At 46.9% G+C, this 16,756-nt stretch overlaps 1 protein-coding gene across 1 annotated transcript in view; it reads left to right on the top strand.

Moving 5' to 3' along the window:
- Positions 1-16,756, top strand: part of LOC144505534 (hexokinase-1-like) — a 93,814-nt gene that overhangs the window by 10,353 nt on the left and 66,705 nt on the right. The gene's annotated exons all lie outside the window — the stretch shown is intronic.

The following is a 16,756-nucleotide window of genomic DNA, read 5'->3' as shown; positions in this document are numbered from 1 at the left end:
ACTGCTCTAGTCTGGATGAATGGGTGGGGGGAGGGGTTTGCTCCTTCCATAAAAGGGGTCTCAGGAAGGGTGGCCGGGGATTGAGGGGGGTGGTGTTCCCTGAAGCCCCCAGGGCTTCTTTACTCTGTCCTCAGTGTGGGAGAGACGGAGCACAGCCATCCTCACAGTCCACAGGAATGAAGTGCTGGGTGTGTGTGTGGGACCGTCGAGCTCTGCAGCATGAAGTGACAGGATAAAGGTTCTGTGAGTGAACCGAGTGATTTATTATTTGTAACTGTATACAGCAGTGACCACTGTACACTAGTGCCTACTTTCACTTGTGCCAACTAGGTGCCTATCACTCCTTAATCTTCCTCACTCTCCCACTATGTCTAGGTGCTTTCCCAGGATCCACAGTTGAGGTTGATGAGGCTGCTGACTTCCATGCCCTGTTGCTGAGATGACCTTGGTGGTCATCCCCTGGGGGGGGCTGGACCTTGCTTTCAGGCAATATGGGTATTGCAGTGCTGCCCTCATCTATGTGTGGGACTGTTGTTCACAGGAAGGGGGCCTCAGATAGGCTGGGACCACCAGGATCACCTGGGTGGAAGGCCCTGGGTTGTACACCAGCTGATCCTTATCCTTATGGGTGCCCAGTGGGCCCGGTGGTCCTCCACGTGACAGAGGGGCAGCTAGAGTGAGGTCCAGAATCCCCACTGTCCTGTGGCACTGACACGAGTGGATTCCCACCAGTGCCTGCACTATGCTGTTGAAACCCTCAGACATGGAAGTCATGAGTTGAACCTTGATGTTGACATCTCCTGCAGACGCCAACCTTGCAAAATTGGCCACATTGTGGGAGTAATGGCAGTATTTCCATCGACATAAGGTGATGGGACTTCTCCAGTCGGCCTTGCAGTCCGGGGAGGGATGCCGCCCTCCATTCCTGATGCTCGTGACTCTGCCTTTGCCGTTTCATCAGCTCCAGGACGACCGAGCCCAGGGGCACATCATCAAGCAGAGGCCCAAGCAGAACCCTGGCCTCAGGCATCCCTCCAAGTGTCGGTTCCCCAGGACGTCCTTGCCTCCAACTGCTGTGAATCGTCAGCTGTGAGGTGTTCACCAGTGAGTGACCTAGAAGCCTGTCTATTTAGTGATGGCACCAAGGTATGAGTATCTGCGCTGGTTCCAGATGTGGGTGACAGCTGTGATGCCTCTTCAAGGAGCTCAAATGGGGAGTTAGGAGGGATAAAAGGGGCCATGAAATGTCCTTGGTCAGCAGGGTTAAGGAGAGTCCCAAGGCATTTTATACATATATTAGGAGCAAGAGGATAGAGTAGGCCCTCTCAAGGATAAAGGAGGGAGGTTATGTGTGGAGACACAGGAAGTGGGTGAGATCCTCAATGAGTACTTTCCATTGAAGCATGAGGATGGTCCAGCCAGTTTGGCTGCTTTGTCTGCAGGAGATAAGAATTTTTTGAAGATGTAACTAGACACATAGATGAGGGAAGAGCGGTAGATGTAGTTTATATGGATTTCAGCAAGGCGTTTGATAAGGTGCCCCATGCAAGGCTTATTGAGAAAGTGAAGGGGCATGGGTTACAAGGGGACATTGCTTTGTGGATTCAGAACTGGCTTGCCCACAGAAGGCAAAGAGTGGTTGTAGATGGGTCTTTTTCAGCATGGAGGTCGGTCACCAGTGGAGTGCCCCAGGGATCTGTTCTGGGACCCTTGCTCTTTGTGATTTTTATAAATGACCTGGATGAGGAAGTGGAAGGATGGGTTGGCAAGTTTGCTGATGACACAAAGGTTGGTGGGGTTGTGGATAGTGTAGAGGGATGTCAGCAGTTGCAACGAGACATAGATAAGAAGCAAGACTGGGCGGAGAAGAGGACTTCAACCCAGATACAGGCTAATAGGCTGGAGGAAATAGATGTTCGGAGGGAGGATGTCCTGGCAGTTTTGAATAAACTGAAGGTCGATAAGTCCCCTGGGCCTGATGAAATGTATCCTAGGATTCTTTGGGAGGCAAGGGATGAGATTGCAGAGCCTTTGGCTTTGATCTTTGGGTCCTCGCTGTCCACGGGGATGGTGCCAGAGGTCTGGAGAATGGCGAATGTTGTTCCTCTGTTTAAGAAAGGGAATAGAAATGACCCTGGTAATTATAGACCGGTTAGTCTTACTTCGGTGGTTGGTAAATTGATGGAAAAGGTCCTTAGAGATGGGATTTACGACCATTTCGAAAGTTGCGGATTAATCCGGGATAGTCAGCACGGATTCGTGAAGGGCAAGTCGTGCCTCACAAATTTGATAGAATTTTTTGAGGAGGTAACTAAGTGTGTTGATGAAGGTAGGGCAGTTGATGTCATATACATGGATTTTAGTAAGGCGTTTGATAAGGTCCCCCATGGTTGGATTATGATGAAAGTGAGGAGGTATGGGATAGAGGGAAAGTTGGCCGATTGGATAGGTAACTGGCTGTCTGATCGAAGACAGAGGGTGGTGGTGGATGGAAAATTTTCGGATTGGAGGCAGGTTGCTAGCGGAGTGCCGCAGGGATCAGTGCTTGGTCCTCTGCTCTTTGTGATTTTTATTAATGACTTAGAGCAGGGGGCTGAAGGGTGGATCAGTAAATTTGCTGATGACACCAAGATTGGTGGAGTAGTGGATGAGGTGGAGGGCTGTTGTAGGCTGCAAAGAGACATAGATAGGATGCAAAGCTGGGCTGAAAAATGGCAAATGGAGTTTAACCCTGATAAATGTGAGGTGATTCATTTTGGTAGGACTAATTTAAATGTGGATTACAGGGTCAAAGGTAGGGTTCTGAAGACTGTGGAGGAACAGAGAGATCTTGGGGTTCATATCCACAGATCTCTAAAGGTTGCCACTCAAGTGGATAGAGCTGTGAAGAAGGCCTATAGTGTGTTAGCTTTTATTAACAGGGGGTTGGAGTTTAAGAGCCGTGGGGTTATGCTGCAACTGTACAGGACCTTGGTGAGACCACATTTGGAATATTGTGTGCAGTTCTGGTCACCTCACTATAAGAAGGATGTGGAAGTGCTGGAAAGAGTGCAGAGGAGATTTACCAGGATGCTGCCTGGTTTGGAGGGTAGGTCTTATGAGGAAAGGTTGAGGGAGCTAGGGCTGTTCTCTCTGGAGCAGAGGAGGCTGAGGGGAGACTTAATAGAGGTTTATAAAATGATGAAGGGGATAGATAGAGTGAACGTTCAAAGACTATTTCCTCGGGTGGATGGAGCTATTACAAGGGGGCATAACTATAGGGTTCATGGTGGGAGATACAGGAAGGATTTCAGAGGTAGGTTCTTTACGCAGAGAGTGGTTGGGGTGTGGACTGGACTGCCTGCAGTGATAGTGGAGTCAGACACTTTAGGAACATTTAAGCGGTTATTGGATAGGCACATGGAGCACACCAGGATGATAGGGAGTGGGATAGCTTGATCTTGGTTTCAGATTAAGCTCGGCACAACATCGTGGGCCGAAGGGCCTGTTCTGTGCTGTACTGTTTTCTGTTCTATGTTCTATGGTGGTTCATTTTGGCAGGTCGAATAGGATGAAAGCATATAATATTAAGGGTAAGACGCTTGGCAGTGTGGAAGATCAGAAGGATCTTGGGGTCCGGGTTCATAGGAGGCTCAAAGCAGCGTCGCAGGTGGAGGCTGTGGTTAAGAAGGCGTATGGAATGCTGGCCTTCATCAATAGAGGAATTGAGTTTAGAAATCGGGAGATAATGCTGCAGCTGTATAGGACCCTGGTCAGACCCCACCTGGAGTACTGGTCGCCTCATTACAGAAAGGATGTGGAAGCCATAGAAAGCGTGCAGAGGAGATTTACAAGGATGTTGCCTGGGTTGGGGAGCATGCCTTATGAGGATAGGTTGAGAGAGCGAGGTCTTTTCTCCTTGGAGAGGCGAAGGATGAGAGGTGACCTGATAGAGGTGTATAAGATGTTGAGAGGTATTGATAGAGTGGATTCTCAGAGGCTTTTACCCAGGGCTGAAATGGTTGCCACAAGAGGTCACAGGTTTAGGGTGCTGGGGGGTGGGTACAGAGGAGATGTTAGGGGTAAGTTTTTCACTCAGAGGGTGGTGGGTGCATGGAATCGGCTGCCGGTAGTGGTGGTGAAGGCGGATTCGATAGGGTCTTTTAAGAGACTTTTAGATAAGTTCATGGAAGTTAGTAAGATAGAGGGTTATAGGTAAGCCTAGCAGGTAGGGACATGTTCGGCGCAACTTGTGGGCCGAAGGGCCTGTTTGTGCTGTAGCTTTTCTATGTTCTAGGTTCTAGAAGGGAGATGGCATTTGTGCATTACAGGAGATAAAGGAGGGAACGTTGATTATTTACTTGGGACTTGAGGAATGACAAGGTGCCTTGAGGGTTCTCAGGTTTGTCTGTTGCCTCTACTTCACTGTCAGCCTAGGTGCGCTCTTTCTCCACCCCCCCGCCCTGCGACCAACTTGAGGGCTCTCTCCTCAAATAGCGTGAGGATTATGAGGTCCGGCATTACTCCGTCTGGGCGAGCTTGCTCACGCTTGTTGTGTTTAAGTTTGTCTTGCAACGACACAGATACGGAGAATGTAGGTGGCAGTGTTGTCATTGAAGATGGTGATGAGGTGTGACAGGCGTGGGTTTTGTGTGGGAGGTGGAGTGTGAGGAGTATGGCAGCGAGGAGGGGGGGATATGGTGAATGGGGGAGGGGACAAGAGGTCCTCCTTGCAGATGTTGGCAAAGGCCGAAATGGCTGGGTGAGAGATGAAGGTGTAGGTGGGAGGGCTGTGTGAGGGGGTGCAGGGAAAGACTGCATAAGGCTCATTTACCCTGGCTGAATGCAGACCTTTCATCTTCTTACGGCACTGCTGCCACGTCCTATTCTGTAGCGAGCTTGCATTCAAAAATTGGTGGAGTTGCAGATAGTGAAGAGGATTGTCAGAGGATACAGCAAGATATAGACCGGCTGGAGACTGGGGCGGAGAAATGGCAGATGGAGTTTAATCCGGACAAGTGTGAGATGATGCATTTTGGAAGGTCCAATGCATGAAGGAATTATACAGTAAATGGTAAAACCCTTAGGAGTATTGACAGGCAGAGAGATCTGGGCGTACATGTCCACTGATCACTGGAAGTGGCAACGCAGGTGGATAAGATAGTCAAGCAGACATACGGCATGCTTGCCTTCATCGGTCAGGACATTTGAGTATAAAAATTGGCAGGTCATGCTACAGCTGAACAGAACCTTAGTTAGGCCTCATTTAAAATATTGTGTACAATTCTGGTCGCCACACTACCAGAAGGATGTGGATGCTTTGGACAGGGTACAGAAGAGGTTTACCAGGATGTTGCCTGGTCTAGAGGTTATTAGCTATGAGCAGAGGTGGGGTAAACTCAGTTTGTTTTCATTGGAATGACTGAGGTTGAGGGGTGACCTGATATAGGTCTACAAGATTATGAGTAGGGTGAACAGAGTGGGTAGTCAGATGCTCTTTCCTGGGGTAGAAAAGTCAATACTAGGGGACATAGGTTTAAGGGGAAAAGTTCAGAGGAGATGTGCGAGGCAAGCTTTTTACACAGAGGTTGGTGAATATCTGGAACGCGCTGCCTGGGGAGGTGGTGGAAGCAGATACGGTAGCAGCATTTAAGGGGCAATGAATAAGATGGCAATGGAAGGATACGGACTCCGTAAATGCATACAGTTTTAGTTTAGGCAGGCATCATGATTGGCACAGGCTTGGAGGACCGAAGGGCCTGTTTCTGTGCTGCTGTCCTTTGTTCTTTGTTCACTAGGCTGCTACAGCATCCCAGGTGGGGGTAATGACCTTGGTAGAAGGCCTTCTCCTGAAGTAGGGGCAGAGTGCATCCCGCTTCTGCTTCACTCCATCGAAAAGTCTGGTCAGGTCTCTCTCTGTGGGGGCGGGCTTCCTGGTTGCCATTCCCAATCCCCTGCAGTCGCTGTGGAACAAGTGCTGGGGAACCATTTAGAGTCATAGAGGTTTACAGCATGGAAACAGGCCCTTCGGCTCAACTTGTCCATGCCACCCTTTTTTTAAAAACCCCTAAGCTAATTCCAATTGCCCGCATTTGGCCCATATCCCTCTGTACCCATCTTATCCATGTAACTATCTAAATGTTTTTTAAAAGACAAAATTGCACCCACCTCTACTACTACCTCTGGCAGCTTGTTCCAGACACTCACCACCCTCTGTGTGAAAAAATTGCCCCTCTGGATACTTTTGTATCTCTTCCGTCTCACCTTAAACCTATGCCCTCTAGTTTTAGACTCCCCTACCTTTGGGAAAAGATATTGACTATCTACCTTATCTATGCCCCTCATTATTTTATAGACCTCTATAAGGTCACCCCTCAGCCTCCTACGCTCAAGAGAAAAAAGTCCCTGTCTATCCAGCCTCTCCTTATAACTCAAACCATCAAGTCGAGGTAGCATCCTAGTAAATCTTTTCTGCACTCTTTCTAGTTTAATAATATCCTTTCCATAATAGGGTGACCAGAACTGCACACAGTATTCCAAGTGTGGCCTTACCAATGTCTTGTACAACTTCAACAAGACGTCCCAACTCCTGTATTCAATGTTCAGATCAATGAAACCAAGCATGCCGAATGCCTTCTTCACCACTCTGTCCACCTGTGACTCCACTTTCAAGGATCTTTGAACATGTACCCCTAGATCTCTTTGTTCTGTCACTCTTCCCAACGCCCTACCATTAACTGAGTAAATCCTGCTCTGGTTCAATCTACCAAAATGTATCACCTCGCATTTGTCTAAATTAAACTCCATCTGCCAATCATCAGCCCACTGGCCCAATTGATCAAGATCCCGCTGCAATCGGAGATAACTTTCTTCACTGTCCATTATGCCTATATGCAGCTCCCCAGAGATTGGCACAATTAAGTTCAGAATTGATTGGCAAATCAGAGGGAGGCCACTGCAGGCACAGCGTGATTCTCATGGCCATCAAAACTTTTGTAAATGAGACTCAAGATTCGGTCAAAAATTACGTCGGAGCCATTGGCACGATTCACTCCATTTTCTCGCTAGAACCGACACTGCCAAATTCTGGTAAGATCGCCCCCAGTGAATATTTTTAAGGCAGAGGTGGATGGATTCTTGGGAAGCATTGGGGGTGATAGGTTATCGGGGGTAGGAGGGATGCAGATTTGAGGTGATTATCATAAGACCATAAGAAATAGGAACAGGCTTAGGCCATTCAGCCACTCCACCATTTAAAATAATCATGGCTGATGGAATACTCACTAAATCCACTTTACTGCCTTATCTCCATAACCCTCTACTGATTAAAATCTATCAATCTCAACCTTAAAAATGTTCAAGGACTGGACATCTACAGCTTCTAGGGGTAAAGAATTCCAAAGATTCATCGTACTGAGAGAATAAATTCTTCCTCAAATCCATCTTAAATGAACACTTTTATTCTGTGACTAAGCCCTCTGGTCCGACACTCTCCCGTAAGTGGAAGCATCCTCCCAACATTTACCCGGCCTTACCTGCAAAGAAACATAGAAAGGAGTAGGCCATTCGGCCGTTGGAGCTTGCACCACCATTCAATATGATCATGGCTGATCATGCACTTTCAGTATCCCACTCCCACTTTCTCTCCATACCCCTTGATCCCTTTAGCCACAAGGGCCATGCCCAGCGCTCTCTTGAACATATTTAATGAACTGGCTTCAACAGCTTTCTGTGGTAGAGAATTCCACAGGTTCACAATTCTGAGTGAAGAAGTTCTTCTTCATCTCAGTCCTGAATAGAACATAGAACATAGAACATAGAACATTACAGCGCAGAACAGGCCCTTCGGCCCACGATGTTGCACCGACCAGTTAAAAAAAAAAACTGTGACCCTCCAACCTAAACCAATTTCTTTTCGTCCATGAACCTATCTACGGATCTCTTAAACGCCCCCAAACTAGGCGCATTTACTACTGATGCTGGCAGGGCATTCCAATCCCTCACCACCCTCTGGGTAAAGAACCTACCCCTGACATCGGTTCTATAACTACCCCCCCTCAATTTAAAGCCATGCCCCCTCGTGCTGGATTTCTCCATCAGAGGAAAAAGGCTATCACTATCCACCCTATCTAAACCTCTAATCATCTTATATGTTTCAATAAGATCCCCTCTTAGCCGCCGCCTTTCCAGCGAAAACAATCCCAAATCCCTCAGCCTCTCCTCATAGGATCTCCCCTCCATACCAGGCAACATCCTGGTAAACCTCCTCTGCACCCTCTCCAAAGCCTCCACATCCTTCCTGTAATGTGGGGACCAGAACTGCACACAGTACTCCAAGTGCGGCCGCACCAGAGTTGTGTACAGTTGCAACATAACGCTACGACTCCTAAATTCAATCCCCCTACCAATAAACGCCAAGACACCATATGCCTTCTTAACAACCTTATCTACTTGATTCCCAACTTTCAGGGATCTATGCACACATACACCTAGATCCCTCTGCTCCTCCACACTATTCAAAGTCCTCCCGTTAGCCCTATACTCAACACATCTGTTATTCCTACCAAAGTGAATTACCTCACACTTCTCCGCATTAAACTCCATCCGCCACCTCTCGGCCCAACTTTGCAACCTGTCTAAGTCTTCCTGCAAACTACGACACCCTTCCTCACTGTCTACCACACCACCGACTTTGGTGTCATCAGCAAATTTGCTAATCCACCCAACTATACCCTCATCCAGATCATTAATAAATATTACAAACAGCAGTGGCCCCAAAACAGATCCCTGAGGTACACCACTTGTAACCGCACTCCATGATGAATATTTACTATCAACCACCACCCTCTGTTTCCTATCCGCTAGCCAATTCCTGATCCAATTTCCTAGATCACCCCCAATCCCATACATCTGCATTTTCTGCAGAAGCCTACCATGGTGAACCTTATCAAACGCCTTACTAAAATCCATATATACCACGTCCACTGCCTTGCCCCCATCCACCTCCTTGGTCACTTTCTCAAAAAACTCAATAAGGTTAGTAAGGCACGACCTACCTGCCACAAAACCATGCTGACTATCACCTATCAATTCATTACTCTCCAAATAACTATAAATCCTATCCCTTATAATTTTTTCCAACATCTTGCCGACAACAGAAGTGAGACTCACCGGTCTATAATTCCCGGGGAAGTCTCTGTTCCCCTTCTTAAACAATGGGACAACATTCGCTAACCTCCAATCTTCTGGTACTATACCAGAGGCCAACGACGACCTGAAGATCAGAGCCAGAGGCTCTGCAATCACTTCTCTTGCCTCCCAGAGAATCCTTGGATAAATCCCATCCGGACCAGGGGATTTATCTATTTTCAGACCCTCCAGAATATCCTGCACATCCTCCTTATCAACTGTAATACTGTCTATTCTACTCCCTTGCAACCCAGTGTCCTCCTCAGCTATATTCATGTCCCCTTGCGTGAACACCGAAGAGAAATATTGGTTCAATGCTTCACCAATCTCCTCCGGTTCCACACATAACTTCCCTCTGCCATCTATAACTGGCCCTAAACTTGCCCTAACCAACCTTCTGTTCTTGACATACCTATAGAACGCCTTAGGATTCTCTTTAACCCTATCCGCCAAAGTCTTCTCATGTCCCCTTTTAGCCCTTCTAAGCTCGCTCTTCAACTCCCTCTTAGCCAATCTAAAGCTTTCTAGTGCACTACCCGAGTGCTCACGTCTCATCCGAACATAAGCCTCCTTTTTCTTTTTAACCAACAAAGAAACTTTTTTGGTGCACCACGGTTCCCTAGCCCTACCAATTCCTCCTTGCCTGACAGGGACATACCTATCACAGACTCGCAGTAGCTGCTCCTTGAAAAAACTCCACATGTCGGACGTTCCCAGTCCCTGTAATCTCCTAGTCCAACCTATGTTTCCTAATTCTCTCCTAATAGCCTCATAATTACCCTTCCCCCAGCTAAAACCATTGGCCCGAGGTTCATGCCTATCCCTTTCCATCACTAAGGTGAACGTAACCGAATTGTGGTCACTATCACCAAAATGCACACCAACTTCCAAGTCTAGCACCTGGTCTGGCTCATTTCCCAGCACCAGATCCAATATAGCCTCACCTCTAGTTGGCCTGTCTACATACTGAGTCAAAAAACCTTCCTGCACGCTTTGAACAAAAACTGACCCCTCTAACGAGCTAGAGCTATAACAATTCCAGTCAATATTAGTCAAGTTAAAATCCCCCATAACAATTGCCCTATTACTTTCACTCCTAAGCAGGATTGACTCCGCAATCCTTTCCTCAACCTCTCTAGAACTTTTAGGAGGTCTATAAAAGACTCCCAACAGGGTGACCTCTCCTCTCCTATTTCTAATCTCCGCCCATACTACCTCAACAGATAAGTCCTCATCAAACCTCCTCTCTGACACTGTGATACAATCTCTGACCAATAATGCTACCCCTCCCCCTCTTCTACCTCCTTCCCTACTTCGACTAAAACATTTGAACCCCGGGACCTGCAGCATCCATTCCTGCCCCTGCTCTATCCATGTCTCTGAAATAGCCACAACATCGAAGTCCCAGGTACTGATCCACGCTGCAAGTTCACCCACTTTATTGCGAATACTCCTGGCATTGAAGTATACACATTTCAAACCCTGCTCCACCCCATCCATGCATCCCTCACTTTCAGCCCCACTACTCAGGATCCCTCCCCCCCCCCGAATCAGTTTAAACCTCCCTGCATGGCCTTAGCAAATTTACCCCCCAGGATATTGGTCCCTTTCTGATTAAGGTGTAGACCATCCTTCTCATAGAGGTCACACCTTCCCCAGTACGAGCCCCAATTGCTTAAGTACCTGAACCCCTCCCTCCTGCACCATCCCCTCAGCCATGAATTCAAACCTTCCCTCTCCCTATTCCTCTCTAAACTATCCCGTGGTACAGGCAAGAGTCCAGAGATAACCACTCTGTCAGTCTTGGCCTTTAGTTTCCACCCCAACTCCATAAATCCCTGCCTAATATCCCCTTCCCCTATCCTCCCTATGTCGTGTGTCCCCACATGTACAATAACTTGTGGTTTATCTCCCTCCCCCCTAAGAGTCCTGAATACCCTGTCAGACACATCCCGGACCCCAGCCCCTGGTAGGCAACACACCAACCCTGAGTCCCTACCTTTAGTTCCGACCCTCCTATCTGTCCCCTTAATTGTGGAGTCCCCAATCACAAGGCCCAGTCTTTTACAGCCCCTAACCACCTGAGCTTTCTCACTCGGCTCACCCCCAGAGATCTGCTCTCTATGCTCAGTTGATTCCTCCTCAACTGTAGCCTCCAGCACCGAAAACCTATTATGGAGGGGAACCGCCCCAGGGGATTGTCTTCCCGATTGCTTCTTACCCCTCCTCCTGGCATTGACCCAAGCCTCATTTCTAGGAGTTACTATTTCTCTATAACTCCTATCAACTTCCACCTCCGCCTCCCGAATTATGCGGAGTTCCTCTACCTCCCCCTCCAGCTCCTTTACACGCTCCTCCAGAAGCTGCAATCTAATGCACTTCTTACAACTAAAATCTCCTGAAACACTACTGGATTTCCTCACCACATACATCCCACAGGAGATGCAGCATACTGCCTGAACTGCCATCCCTGAAGCCATTACCAGCAAGAAAAAAAGAAAACAAAAAAAAAATAAAAATAAAAATAAAAATAAAAACTTCCCCAACTGTCACTCTCCACTGCAGCCCGAGCAACACTCCCTCACTGAGACACCAACTGTCACTCTCCACTGCAGTGGAGAGTGACAGTTGGGGAAGTTTTTATTTTTATAATTTTAGAATGGCTTATCCCTTTATTCTTAGAAAGTGATTCCTAGTTCTGGACTTCCCCAACATCGGGAACATTCTTCCTGCATCCAGCCTGTCCAGTCCCATCAGGATTTTATATGTTTCTATGAGATCCCCTCTCATTCTTCTAAATTCCAGTGAGTACAAGCCCAGTTGATCCAGTTTCTCTCTTCATATGTCAGTCCTGCCATTCCAGGAATCAGTCTGGTGAACCTTTGATGGACTCCCTCAATAGCAAGAATGTCCTCCCTCATTAGGAGACCAAAACCTCACACAATACTTGATGTGTGGGCACCAAGGCCCTGTATAACTTCAGTAAGGCATCCTTACTCCTGTACGCAATCCTCTTGCTATGAAGGCCAGCATGCCATTAGCTTCCCTCACCGACTGCTGTCAACCTTCAGCGACTGTTCCATCATGACACCCAGGTCACGTTGCACTTCCCCTTTTCCTAAACTGCCACCGTTCAGATAATTATCTTCCTTCCAGTTTTTGCCACCAAAGTGGATCACCTCACATTTATCCACATTATATTGCATTTGCCAAGTACTTACCCACTCAGCCAGCCTGTCCAAGTCACCTTGCAGCCTTTTAGCATCCTCCTCACAGCACACACTGCCACCTAGCTTAGCGTCGTCTGCAAATTTGGAGATATTGCATTCAATTCTTTCATCCAAATCATTAATGTATATTGTGAATAGCTGGGGTCCCAGCACTGAACCCTACGGTATCCGACTAGTCACTGCCTGCCACTCTGAAAAGGACCCATTTATTCCCACTCTCTGATTCCTGTCTGCCAACCAGTTCTCTATCCATGTCAATACATTACCACCAATACAATGAGCTTTAATTTTGCTCACTAATCTCTTCAATCATGTCAACTCCCATTCTTCTGAACTCCAAGGAGTACAGACCCAACCTGTTCAATCTTTCCTCATATGGTAGTTCCTCCATACCTGGGATCATCCCAGTAAATCTCCTCTGCATTGCCTCCAATGATAATATATCTTTCCTTCAATAAGGGGACCAAAACGCTACACAGTATTCTAAACATGGCCTCACTCGTACCTTGTAGTATTGCAGCAACACCTCTACTTTTATTCTCCAGCATTCTTGAAATAAAAGCCAGCATTCCATTTGCCTTCCCTATTACCTGCTGCACCTGTATGCTAGCTTTCTGGGTTTCAAGGGCCCCCAAGTCCTTTTGTGTTACAGCTTTCAGCAGTCTTTCTCTGTTTAAATAATAATCCACCTTCTCATTCTTTCTTCCAAAATGAACAATTTCACATTTTCCCACATTGAATTCCATTCACCAATTTTCTGCCCACTCACTTTATCTGTCAATATCTCTCTGTTAACTATTTATATCCTCCTTGCAATCTGTCTTCCCTTCCGCCTTTATATCATCCCCAAATTGGGGCACAGTACACCCCGTTCCTCTTTGAGAAAGGAAGTGAAATCTTTTCAAAGCTAATCCATTAATAGATATTGTGAAGAGCTGTGGTCCCGGCATTGATCCCTGTGGCAATCCACTGGTTACTGCCCTCCAACGTGAGAAAGAGCCTCTTATCAAATCAGCTATGATGGCAGAGCAGGCTTGAGGGGCTGAATGGCCTACTTCTTGTCCATATGTTTGTGTAAGGATGGTGCCAGAAATGCAAATTCATGCTATCATAAATGGATGTACAGACAAGGCTGAGGGGTTAACCTAAAAGATTATCTTTAAAATTATGAAGGATTTGTGCAGTAACCTCAAGGAGGCCCATGAGGTTGGCCTCTTGGAGTATGAGCTCCTTGACTGATTGCCTGCCCAATCAGGGAGTCTCACCTATATATATTTTATATATATGAGAGAGAGAGAGAAAGAGAGAAAGAGAGAGGTGTCAGGACTACCGACACTCCAGAATCTGATTTTGTACTTGAAGCGTTCTTCAGAGTGGAATTGAGTTTGTAAATAAAAACGAATCTGGTGAAGGGACACAAGACTCTGCGGAGTTATTTCAGTTTGGATACCAAAAGGGATTGGTTGGGCTGAATGGTCTGTAGGTGTATGTTTGATATAATTATGTATAACTGTCACATCATAGATACAGTCATGGTCTGAGTATCTTTCTTCCTATCTCAGATATATAGACTGAGTCTTAGAATGAAAATGTCATATCTTGACAGAAACTCTGATCAAGGACAGCTTCAGCTCATAAAGTTAATATGACTCAGTGATGAGAGCAGCTGTGGTGTAATAAATATAAGATACTGTCGGTAAATCAGCTCAAGGTGTGTTCCAATAACCAACTGGCCGATAACCAGTTATGATGACATGGAGAGGTGCAGTAGTGTCTGTATGAGGAAATCTCTATTTCTGATTTACACTCCAATATCCTGTGCATTGTAAGGGTGGCACGGTGGCACAGTGGTTGGCACAGTGGTTAGCACTGCTGCCTCACAGCATCAGGGACCCAGGTTCAATTCCCGGCTTGGGTCACTGTGCGGAGTCTGCATATTTTCCTCATGTCTGCGTGGGTTTCTTCCGGGTGCTCCAGGGTCCTCCCACACTCCGAAAGGCGTGCTGGTTAGGTGCATTGGCCATGCTAAATTCTCCCTCAGTGTACCCAAACAGGTGTCGGAGTGTGGAAATACGGGGATTTTCACAGTAACTTCATTGAAGTGTTAATGTAAGACTGTGACACTAATAAATAAACTTTCAACATTTGACACGCTAGGCGAGTGTTCCTGCTATTTGATTCCTTACCTCCAATAACTCCTCCCTCAACAAGCTCACCCTTAGAGAAAAGACCAAAGAACAAAGAAAATTACAGCACAGGAACAGGCCCTTCGGCCCTCCAAGCCTGCACCGACCATGCTGCCCGACTTAACTAAAACCCCCTACCCTTCCGGGGACCATATCCCTCTATTCCCATCCTATTCATGTATTTGTCAAGATGCCCCTTAAAAGTCACTACCGTATCCACTTCTACTACCTCCCCCGGCAGCGAGTTCCAGGCACCCCACTACTCTCTGTGTAAAACATCTGCCTCGTACATCTCCTTTAAACCTTGCCCCTCGCACCTTAAACCTGTGCCCTCTAGTAATTGACTCTTCCACCCTGGGAAAAAGCTTCTGACTATCCACTCTGTCCATGCCTCTCATAATCTTGGAGACTCCTATCAGGTCTCCCCTCAACCTCCGTCGCTCCAGTGAGAACAAATCAGGTTTCTCCAACCTCTCCTCATAGCTGAAGTGCCGGAAGAGAGTAGGTTTGAAAGATTTAGTGAAATTTTCAGGTGCTTCATGGGACTTTGATAAGTTTAATCAATTCTGATATCAGCAGTAATATTGAAGCAGCAGTGGGATCATTAAGTTCTTTCACTACTGCCTTTACATTGGGATATGTTGAAAGCTACTCGGTGTGGCTCAGATACAGAGAGCAATGTCAGTGCTGTGGACAGAGTCAGACATTCTCTCCAATGTCACTGTCCCTCTGGGTTATTAACCCCTGTGACTGTGAGAACATTAAAGAACAATGTGACATTATAGCACCTCCGATGTGTTTGTCATTACTGAGCAAACTCACCATGCAGTGATCCAGCAAACAGCACACCGGAATCTCTTCCCTATCAGGAGTGAAGGGACCAGAATGAACGGCACTGACTTTAGGAGGAGATTTGAGAAAGGAAGTGAAATCTTTTCAAAGCTCGAGCTGAAATGAGCTCCATTCGCTTTTCAGAGAATGTGTCTGTTACCTTATTCGTCAACATCCCTGAGATCAGAGAGTCCTCCCATTGAACCAACTGCCAGAGAGTGTGGAAGAGAGTGGGAGATTGGAGAAAGTCGGAGGGGGTGAGCGTATGAGATTCGAGAGAGTCAGAGAGCGTGAGAGTGGGAGAATGGAGAGAGTTGGAGAGGGTGAGAGTGGGAGATTGGAAAGAGTCGGAGAGAGTGAGAGTGGGAGATTGGAGAGAGTGGGAGAGAGTGAGAGTGGGAGATTGGAGAGAGTTGGAGAGAGTGAGAGTGGGAGATTGGAGAGAGTTGGAGAGAGTGACAGCATGTGAGTGGGAGATTGGAGAGAGTGGGAGAGAGTGAGAGTGGGAGATTGGAGAGAGTTGGAGAGAGTGAGAGTGGGAGATTGGAGAGAGTTGGAGAGAGTGACAGCATGTGAGTGGGAGATTGGAGAGAGTGGGAGAGAGTGAGAGTGGGAGATTGGAGAGAGTTGGAGAGAGTAAGAGTGGGAGATTGGAGAGAGTCGGAGAGGGTGAGAGTGGGAGATTGGAGAGAGTTGGAGAGAGTGACAGCATGAGAGTAAGAGATTGGAGAGACTCGGAGAGAGTGAGAGTGGGAGATTGAAGAGAGTTGGAGAGGGTTAGAGTAGAGAGAGTCACAGAAGGTGAGAGTGGGAAAGTGAAGAGAGTTGGAGACGATGAGAGTGAGATTGGAAAGAGTGAGATCCATACCCAGGATCATCCTATTAAACCTCCTGCATTTCTGGATGAAGGTTGTAGCAAATTCTTCATCCTTATCTTTTACACTGGTGTGCTGGGCTGCTCCATCATTGAGGATGAGCATATTTATGGAGCCTCTGTAATGTCCGAACTATCTTTGGGATTGTGGGTTTTAACAAAAAGAAAAAATATGTGGTTTGCACACGTAAATTCAAAGTGAAACACAACAGGTTTATTGAAAAAAGTGTTCTTTGTACAGAACAGAAAGTTAAACTGAGACAGCAAGCAGCCTGTGAAACACTCCAATGACCTCATGATCAAATTATGTGACCTCCCCTTAAAGCATTCTTGCAACCATTGAAATGTATAACAGCCTCCTCCTCCAGAGAGCTGTTTAATCGTCCACCACCATCATCAGCTGGATGTGGAACTTCGATCTGATCCATTGATTGTGGAATTGCCTAGGTCTGTCTATTACTTGCTGC

The sequence above is a fragment of the Mustelus asterias genome, chromosome 16 (assembly GCF_964213995.1).
Source record: "Mustelus asterias chromosome 16, sMusAst1.hap1.1, whole genome shotgun sequence".
Taxonomy (NCBI): Eukaryota; Metazoa; Chordata; class Chondrichthyes; order Carcharhiniformes; family Triakidae; genus Mustelus; species Mustelus asterias.
This window is presented reverse-complemented; position numbering and strand designations above follow the sequence as displayed.